Raw genomic sequence first — 8,231 nt, 5'->3', positions numbered from 1 at the left:
CCCATGCTTCTGTGCGGTGGCTGCAGCTGCCGCCTTGATTGACAAAGCCAATTAGGCATGTTAGGCTCCCCTATTCATCTCTGTGTTCCCCAGGCGGTGTCAGCTATTCTACAAGTTCAAAGGATACAGCAACTCTCTACACGGTGACAGGCCACTTATGAGCTGACTTTCTCATCATCTTACGTCGTTGTAACCCTTTGAATCCAGCTACTTTACCACCCCTCCCTGATGGAGAGCCCCGCTGTATCACACATGATTGCCTTGCAGCCGTAGAAATGGTCTCAAAGCCACGAGAGGCTCTCTCAGACACCCCTTTAGGTAACCCAGACTGACTTCTATTTTGTGATGGCTCCTGTCAATGAAATTTCTTGGGAAACATAACTGGTTATGTTGCAGTTTCCCCTCATGGGACTCCTGATGCTCGTTCTGATGCCACAGTAAAATCAGCCCAAGTTGCTGAGCTCATAGCTCTTACTAGAGCTTGTACCTTAGCAGAAGGGAAAACTGCCGCTATTTACACAGATTCCAGATGTGCTTTTGGAGTCTGCCTTGCTGTTGGCACAATTTGCAGATCCCGTGGCCTCTTAACTTCTGCAGGTAATCTTATTGCTAATGACCATATAGCAGCTGCCTTATTACAAGATATTCACCTCCCTTCTAAAACTGCTGTTGTTCATTGTTCAGCCCATACCAAGGAAATGCTATATCTTTAGGAAATGATCAGGCTGACAGAGTTGCTAAAATCCAGCTCAAAATGGACACCCTTATTCCTTCTCTACCGAATTTTTAAACTTGCCTTTATTCTTGACTGATTTTATCAACTGTTAAGCAAATGCCCCGCAGTCTGAAAAAGACAAATGGGTGCAATAAGGGTGCTAAACAATTACCAGGTGGATACATCAGGTCAAATGGACTTCCTATAGACCCCTTTCCTTTAACCTTTTGGCTTATATCCCATCAAGTTGGGATATATGTGCAGATGGGGGAGAATTAAGGGACTACAAGACAATTGGTTTTGCCCTGGCATCCATAAAATTTCTGACCAAAGTATTTCCCTGTGCACTACTTGTAAATCTCCCCAAATTTCTGGGAAATACCTGGGATACCCCAAGAAATCCTCCAAGGCCCACATTCCCCTTTGTGGCACTCCAAATGAATTTTATAGATTTCCCCCCAACTTTAGGCTATTCTCACTGTTTGGCTGTTGTCTACATGTTTCGTGGGTGGACTGAATCCTATTGGACTAGACGTGCCTCAACCACAACAGTGGTAAAGACATTAATAACTGAGGTTATTCCTCACTTTGGCATTCCTTTATGGATTGAATCAGATCAAGGAACTCATTTTACAACATAAAGCACTTGCTTGCAAAAACTCTGGGGTACTCATTACAATTTCAGACCCCATATCATTCTCAATCCTCAGGGAAAGTGGAACGTAAAAATCTAGACATAAGAAAACTTTAGGAAAGATCTGTCAAGAAACTGGACTTAAATGGCCAGAAGCTTTGCCCTTGGCCCTTATAAAGATCCAGAATACTCCAAGTAGGAGAGATGGACTGACCCCTTTCGAAATGGTCTTTGGATACCCAATGTCCATTGGTATTTCTAAACCTTCCGTTCCTGGGTTAAGTGAAGATTATAGGAACTTAAGTGAACAACCTGATGATATGACTAGCTAGACACAACAACAAATGTACTTGAAGCAGGTAAAAGGGTCTTGGCTTCCACCAACTGATAAGCCTCGCCATCGTTTCGACCAGGAGACCAAGTGTACCTCAAGGTCTTTAGAAGAAAACATGTGCTGTCACCTCCCTGGGAAGGACCTTATGAGGTACTGCCAACCACCTACACTGTCGTCAAAAGGAAAATCCTCCTGGATCCATGCAAGCCATGCCAGTATAGGCCCAGAACATCCCTCTCAACACAAGTGGGAGACAGATCCCCCAGGTGACTTTTAAAGATTTGCAGGGCCAATTCCCAGGCCCCAGAAGCAGCCAGCATCATGAAGTAGACAGCTTTTCCCAAGATCACAGATCAAGAAGCCTCACTTTCACCTATCTCCCTTTCCCCACTTTTAAGACTCCCTATACACACACATTAAAAAGAAAAAACAAAAAAACCCACTTTTTCTTATTAACAAATCCTTTCTCTGCATTTATTAATCATTTATTAGAAGGCTAGCTGGAGAGTGCTTGTCTCTTTCTATCTTATTTCTCCTCTAAGCCTCCACTCTGGGCTCGTTTTCAACCTGTGTTTTGTTCTTACTAACCCTCCCTTACCCCCCCTTATGCTAATTTACCAAACCCTGGCCACGCTAACTCAGCCTGACTGTTGATTATGTCAACATCTGGATAGTGCAAAAGAGCCTGAACTAGTCTTGGTTCCTGCTGATGTGAACGTGGTGGGCTAAGTACGTAAGATGGATGAGCGGCAGGGTATGATATCCATGACGAGAAAATCATCACTCTGCATCTTGTTTTAGTGAGTCATTTGGGCCCCAGAAAAAAATCTGTAGAAGCCCAAAGACTGTCCCTTACCCAGATGAATAGGTGAAAATTTTTCCCTTTGCATTAAAAGCAAACATGACACTGGACCTTTCTTGGGTGACATACCAGGACAATATTGCAAACCAAATTCTGTGGTTTGGTTCCACAGGTGACATCTTTAAACCTCTCAAGGAAATTGCAAATGACTCTAGCACCACCATTTTGGGAACAAATGTCTGCCAAATCACCACATGTTCCGGATGTCTCAGAAGTCACCCTTGTACAATTTAGGATACTGCAGCTGCCCCCATGATTAAGCTGCCCCAAACCACAAACTATATACGGGTGGATCAAAAATCTGGACTTACTTTGGTTAGGTGACAGAAATAAGCTTTACAGCTGCCAAAACCAGACAACGGATCTCCTATATCAGCTATTTTGCAATCTGTTTCACTCTCACATGTTGACAGGAGCGCATGGAGAATGGAGGCGTTTGGACACTAAAGCACCACTGGCAAAAGTCATGGAATACCCCAGACCCTGGGAATTACAGCTTCCGTTCTAACCTTGTCTGTAAACCACTCTAGTCTTTTTATTTTATGTGACAACCAAATGTATAAAGGGTTCCTGACTAAATGGTCAGGACCATGTGGATTTGGATACCAGTCTCCTTCTGTCACCAAATACTCCACCCTAAATGCCAGCCAAATTACAAACATGAGTTCCTTTGTTCGTAAAGTTGTGCCACATAAACATGCTTGCCGAGAAATCACAGGGAATCTGCTGCGTATCACAATCCCAATGTCTTTTCAGCACTGAGGGTCTTATTCCCAAGCTTTAAAGATTATGAATTGGAAAAAACAATCTCTCTGCAGTAATGGAAGAAGAGTTCAACACTGCTATGCAAACCCTGAAAATACTCCAATCAGAAGTTAATAGCTTAGGGCTTCCCTGGTGGCGCCGTGGTTGAGAGTCTGCCTGCCGGTGCAGGCGACACGGGTTCAGGCCCTGGTCTGGGACGATCCCACATGCCGCGGAGCGGCTGCGCCTGTGAGCCACAACTACTGAGCCTGCGCGTCTGGAGCCTGTGCTCCGCAGCAAGAGAGGCTGCGACGGTGAGAGGCCCGCGCACCGCGATGAGGAGTGGCCACCGCTCGCCGCAACTGGAGAAAGCCCTCGCACAGAAACGAAGACACAACAACACAGCCAAAAATAAATAAATAAATAGATAGATTAAAACACACACACACACACACACACACACAAAAACCAAACTGCTTGAAGATGGGAAAGGAAATTAAAAAAAAAAAAAAAAAGAAGTTAATATCTTAGCCTCTGTGGTGCTCCAAAATCATCATGCCCTAAATACACTGACTGCCCAGCAAGGAGGAGAGTTTGTGCAGTCGTTGGTGAAAAGCGTTGCTTTCTGTGATTCACAGGGCAAGTAATATCTAACTTACATCTACTAAAAGAGAAGATTAACATTTTTCATCAGATAAAGGGAGCTCACACATATCATTGGACTTAGTCCCAGGACTGGGGAACTGGTTTACCAGGGCATGGGGGAAATGTTCTCCAATTTGTTCCTTCCTGTTTGTGTATCTTCATTCTAATATATGTTCTCTTCTCCCTTTGCCGATCTCTTACCAATTTATTACTTACTTGTATCTCCACTGTCACCAGGTCAGCTTTTTATACATGAAATTAAGGAGGTTTCAGAGGAGGGAACTGATGGGGCTCAGGGCAGGCCGCCCCAAAGTGCAGATTATCATCAAACTGAAAACAAGCAAGGCACAAAAGACTCGGGAAGAACATCTGACTGTCCCCCTAACTGCCTAAAAGAATTTAAGATAGAAGGCCCGCTCCAAGAAGGGGCTATCATCATAGATAACTAGAGTATAATATAAACTAGGTGTGGTAGACAGGAAAGAACCTGGCAAGGCCTGTTTGATCAAAGTCTTCTTTGAGTCCCACTATCTCTAGATGTCCCAGCAAACACTTGTTTACCAAGCATTAACTCTTTTCATCTTCCTGTGGATTATCTTACTTCCCCTAGAAGTCCCAGACCTCTACCTCCTTCTCCTTGGTCCAGGAGGACATATATACCTCATCTTGCCTTACTATCTTTGTAATTTCTCATGCTTATGTGAATTCCCCATTTGTACGTATTAAACTTGATTTTCTCCTCTTAATCTGCTTTTTGCCATTTTAATTATATGACCAGCCAAAAAGAATCAAGAGGGGAAGGGGGTAACTTTCCCCTCCCCACAGATGCATGTGTGTAATATATGTGTGTAGAGGGGGGTGACAGAGCGTGCCCATGAGAAAGAGGGGGCAAAGAGAGAGAGAACAGTACAAAGAATACTGGTCTCAATTTCAGATTTCAGTTTAAGCTCTGTTCCTAACTAGCTGTAAAACCTCAGATGAATTATCAAACTCTCTAATCCTCAGCTGAAGCCTCTCTAATCCTTTACTGAATGAGACTAAGAGGACCTTTTCTGTTATACCTTCTTAATCAGAGAGGGTTTGGGAGGATCAAATGAACTAGCTAACATATTAATTCAACACAACTAAATTCCTGCTCTGTGTATTCAAGTTAGTAATACAAGATAAAAACATAGTCACTGCCTTCAAGAAGCTGACAGTGGTAAGAGCTGTGAGCTGGTGGTGACAAAGACAGGGAGAGTTGAAGACCAGGGTAGAGGAGAACAAGGGCTAAGGACTCACAGGTGAGGATGCTTAACCCATTCTGGGAAAAGTAGAGATGGCTTCCTACATATAGCAGTGAGGTCTTCACTGAGCTGGATTGGTGTTGATCAAATGAAAAAGGGATGGAGAGATGAAAGAAATTTGGGGGATAGGAACTGGATTTCTAGTTGTGAAGTTGGAAACATGATGTCATGACAAGAATAGAGAAAGAGCCACTTCACATTGCCTCTCTCTATAAAGATGACTTCAAGTATTGCTTACGTCTGGTAGGAAACATGGTGCCTGGTCTCATGGAATTTAGAATCCAAATGGTGCTTTTATGCCAATCAGGAAGAGCTATAAGACTCAGATTAAGGAGGACTTCTGGATTCTGCCAGTGATTTGGATTTTATCACAAAGCTGCTGGGAAGTTATAAGAGAGATTTTACTATAGGGCTATAGGTGGGGTGTAATCTGGTTTTAGAAAACACCAGTGTTTTAGAAAATCAAGAGATATGGAGAATGGAATGGGGTGGGGGAGGTATTAATATCTAATGGCAACTCTTAAAAAGTAAAGAAACATTACAGAAACCTAAGGTGGAATTATTGTTGCCACACACATGCACAAAAAATCACCTCACAAGGTACTCATATATTATAATTTCAATTATGTTCAGGCTGCCTAATTTATACCAGCATTCCTTTCCATTATATTGACCTAGGGGAAGCATCTCCTTGTGTAGGGCTCAGAGGCAAGCTTTTGATCAAGGGAGTGACAATCAACAGTTAGACCTTCCTCCAGCTTGAGTTGGTAACGAGGCCTGAAGCCTGCTTTCCATCTTGTTGTGGGTCTCTGAACTAGACTGCCTGGGTTTTGAACACAAGAACAAGAGAGGTGAGAACTTGCAAGCAAGGAAATTCCGTGATGTTTTGTGGTTGCTTGAGCAAACCACGCTGTACATGTACAACTCCCAAGAATAAGCAATATTATCTTGGTAATGAAATAAACTAATTACTTTTCTCTAATTTCCAAAAATAAGCAAAATGGAGTCTGCTATTACTGAGACCATTTTTTACATGATTCTGCAGAGCAACTTAGCTCCTCAAAGCTACAACCCTCAAACTTCTTAATTCATTCCCACAACAAAAGCCCAAAGAAGTCATTTGCTCAGAACAACAGGAACTTTTACCTGTTTCAACAGGCTCACAACTTTGCCAAGTCTTTCCTTTTCTTATCTTGGGTCTTCACCATAATCTCCTTGAAAAGTATGTGTGTGTTAAGAAAGATTTGTTTTCAGGGTTTATCTCTGAATAGTGGCACTTTTTTATTCCTTTCTCTGTTGTTTATGTTTTTTGTTTTTTTGTTTTTTTTTTTTTTTACAATAAGCATATACTTTTTTTTTTTTTTAAAGGGAACGCTATTTATTTATTTATTTATTTTGGCTGTGTTGGGTCTTCGTTTCTGTGCGAGGGCTTTCTCCAGTTGCGGCGAGTGGGGCCACTCTTCATCGCGGTGCGCGGGCCTCTCACTCTCGCGACCCCTCTCGTTGCGGAGCACAAGCTCCAGACGCGCAGGCTCAGCAGCTGTGGCCCAAGGGCCCAATTGCTCCGCAGCATGTGGGATCTTCCCAGACCAGGGCTCGAACCCGTGTCCCCTGCATTGGCAGGCAGATTCTCAACCACTGCGCCACCAGGGAAGCCCAACTATCTTTATAATCAGAAAATAAACTGAAATTTTTATTTCAGAGAACCATGGGATCTGTATAATTGTTAAAAAAAGAAACCACAGGCCCCAAATGGAGTCACTTATGTTGCGCTCACAAAGACTTAATACCTAACCTAATTGCAGTTAGAACCTCCCCCAGAAATGTAGTCTTAATTGCTCAGTCTGGAATTTTCTGTTTCGTGCCAATGAGGTCATCTGCCACATAGCCCCTTTTCCATCAGCCAAAAGAAGATGAGCTTTCCATTTTGTACAGCTCCTCTGAGCTTCTCTCTGTTAGATGGGTTGCTGCCCAATTCATGAATTCTTGGATAAAGCCAGTTAGACCTTCACATTTACTTAGTTGAATTTTTGTTACTTAACAGATTTGGTGGCAGTGACAGTGGGATCCAAAGTTATCTTCTGATGGCATTTAGGGACAAAGAGAAACACAGGTGTGGTACCCCATACAACCTTTGAGTTCACTGTCTTTCCTGTTATTTTCGAGGGCCATTGGTAAGTTCCTTTTGGTTTTAAGCTCCACTCTCTCTGCATGGAGCTCCCCATCTAACTGGCTTTCTGCAATTCCCTATTTGGTTGGAAACTCTGACCTTGGTTTTGTCTCGCAATCCCCAGATTCCATGGTGGTTACTGGCCAGAGTTGACTGGGTCCAACTTAAAAACCAAACTGAGTCTGAGGTTGGACTGGGTCCCACTTGAACTGGACTAAGTCCAGCAAAGTCTAGTTGATAATGGGAGAAACTTGAGAGTCACAAAAAGCTGCAAAAATGGTTGGGCATGCATTGAACATTTAAGAACTGTTACAGCACTCACCACTTAACCTGAAAACTCCTGTGTTAGGGTAAGTTGGTCACGGAATGGGTTAGATTGACACTAGGTCACCCGCCAACCTCTAGAAAATTTCTGTGCGAGAAGGTGCACTGTGAAACATCACACAATTTCCAACTCAGCAGCACATCACTTTTTAGATGTTAGTTTGACACCGAGAGACCCAAAAGCTTAACTAAATAAATCAAAAATGCATTCCTTAAAATCCAAAGAGCTAAGTGTACTACCTTACAGCACACCCACCTATTTTATAGGTAAGAACTATTTGTCGTGGAAGCTCCAAGAATTTGGCTTGGTAACCATGAGGTTGGGGGTCAAACAGTTTGGGGGCTGGACAGAGATGTGGGTTAATCTCCATTTTCAGCCCAGGTCCTACCAAATTGCTGCCAGCTCTTGGGGAGTTACAACCTAGATTACAATGGCCATGACAGAACATTCAGATTAGACAAGATCATTTAAAAAGTGCACTTGAAAGTAAGGGTTCTCAAATTAAGCAAGCAGAAT

The sequence above is a fragment of the Balaenoptera ricei genome, chromosome 10, assembly GCF_028023285.1.
Source record: "Balaenoptera ricei isolate mBalRic1 chromosome 10, mBalRic1.hap2, whole genome shotgun sequence".
In the NCBI taxonomy this organism is placed as follows: Eukaryota; Metazoa; Chordata; class Mammalia; order Artiodactyla; family Balaenopteridae; genus Balaenoptera; species Balaenoptera ricei.
This window is presented reverse-complemented; position numbering follows the sequence as displayed.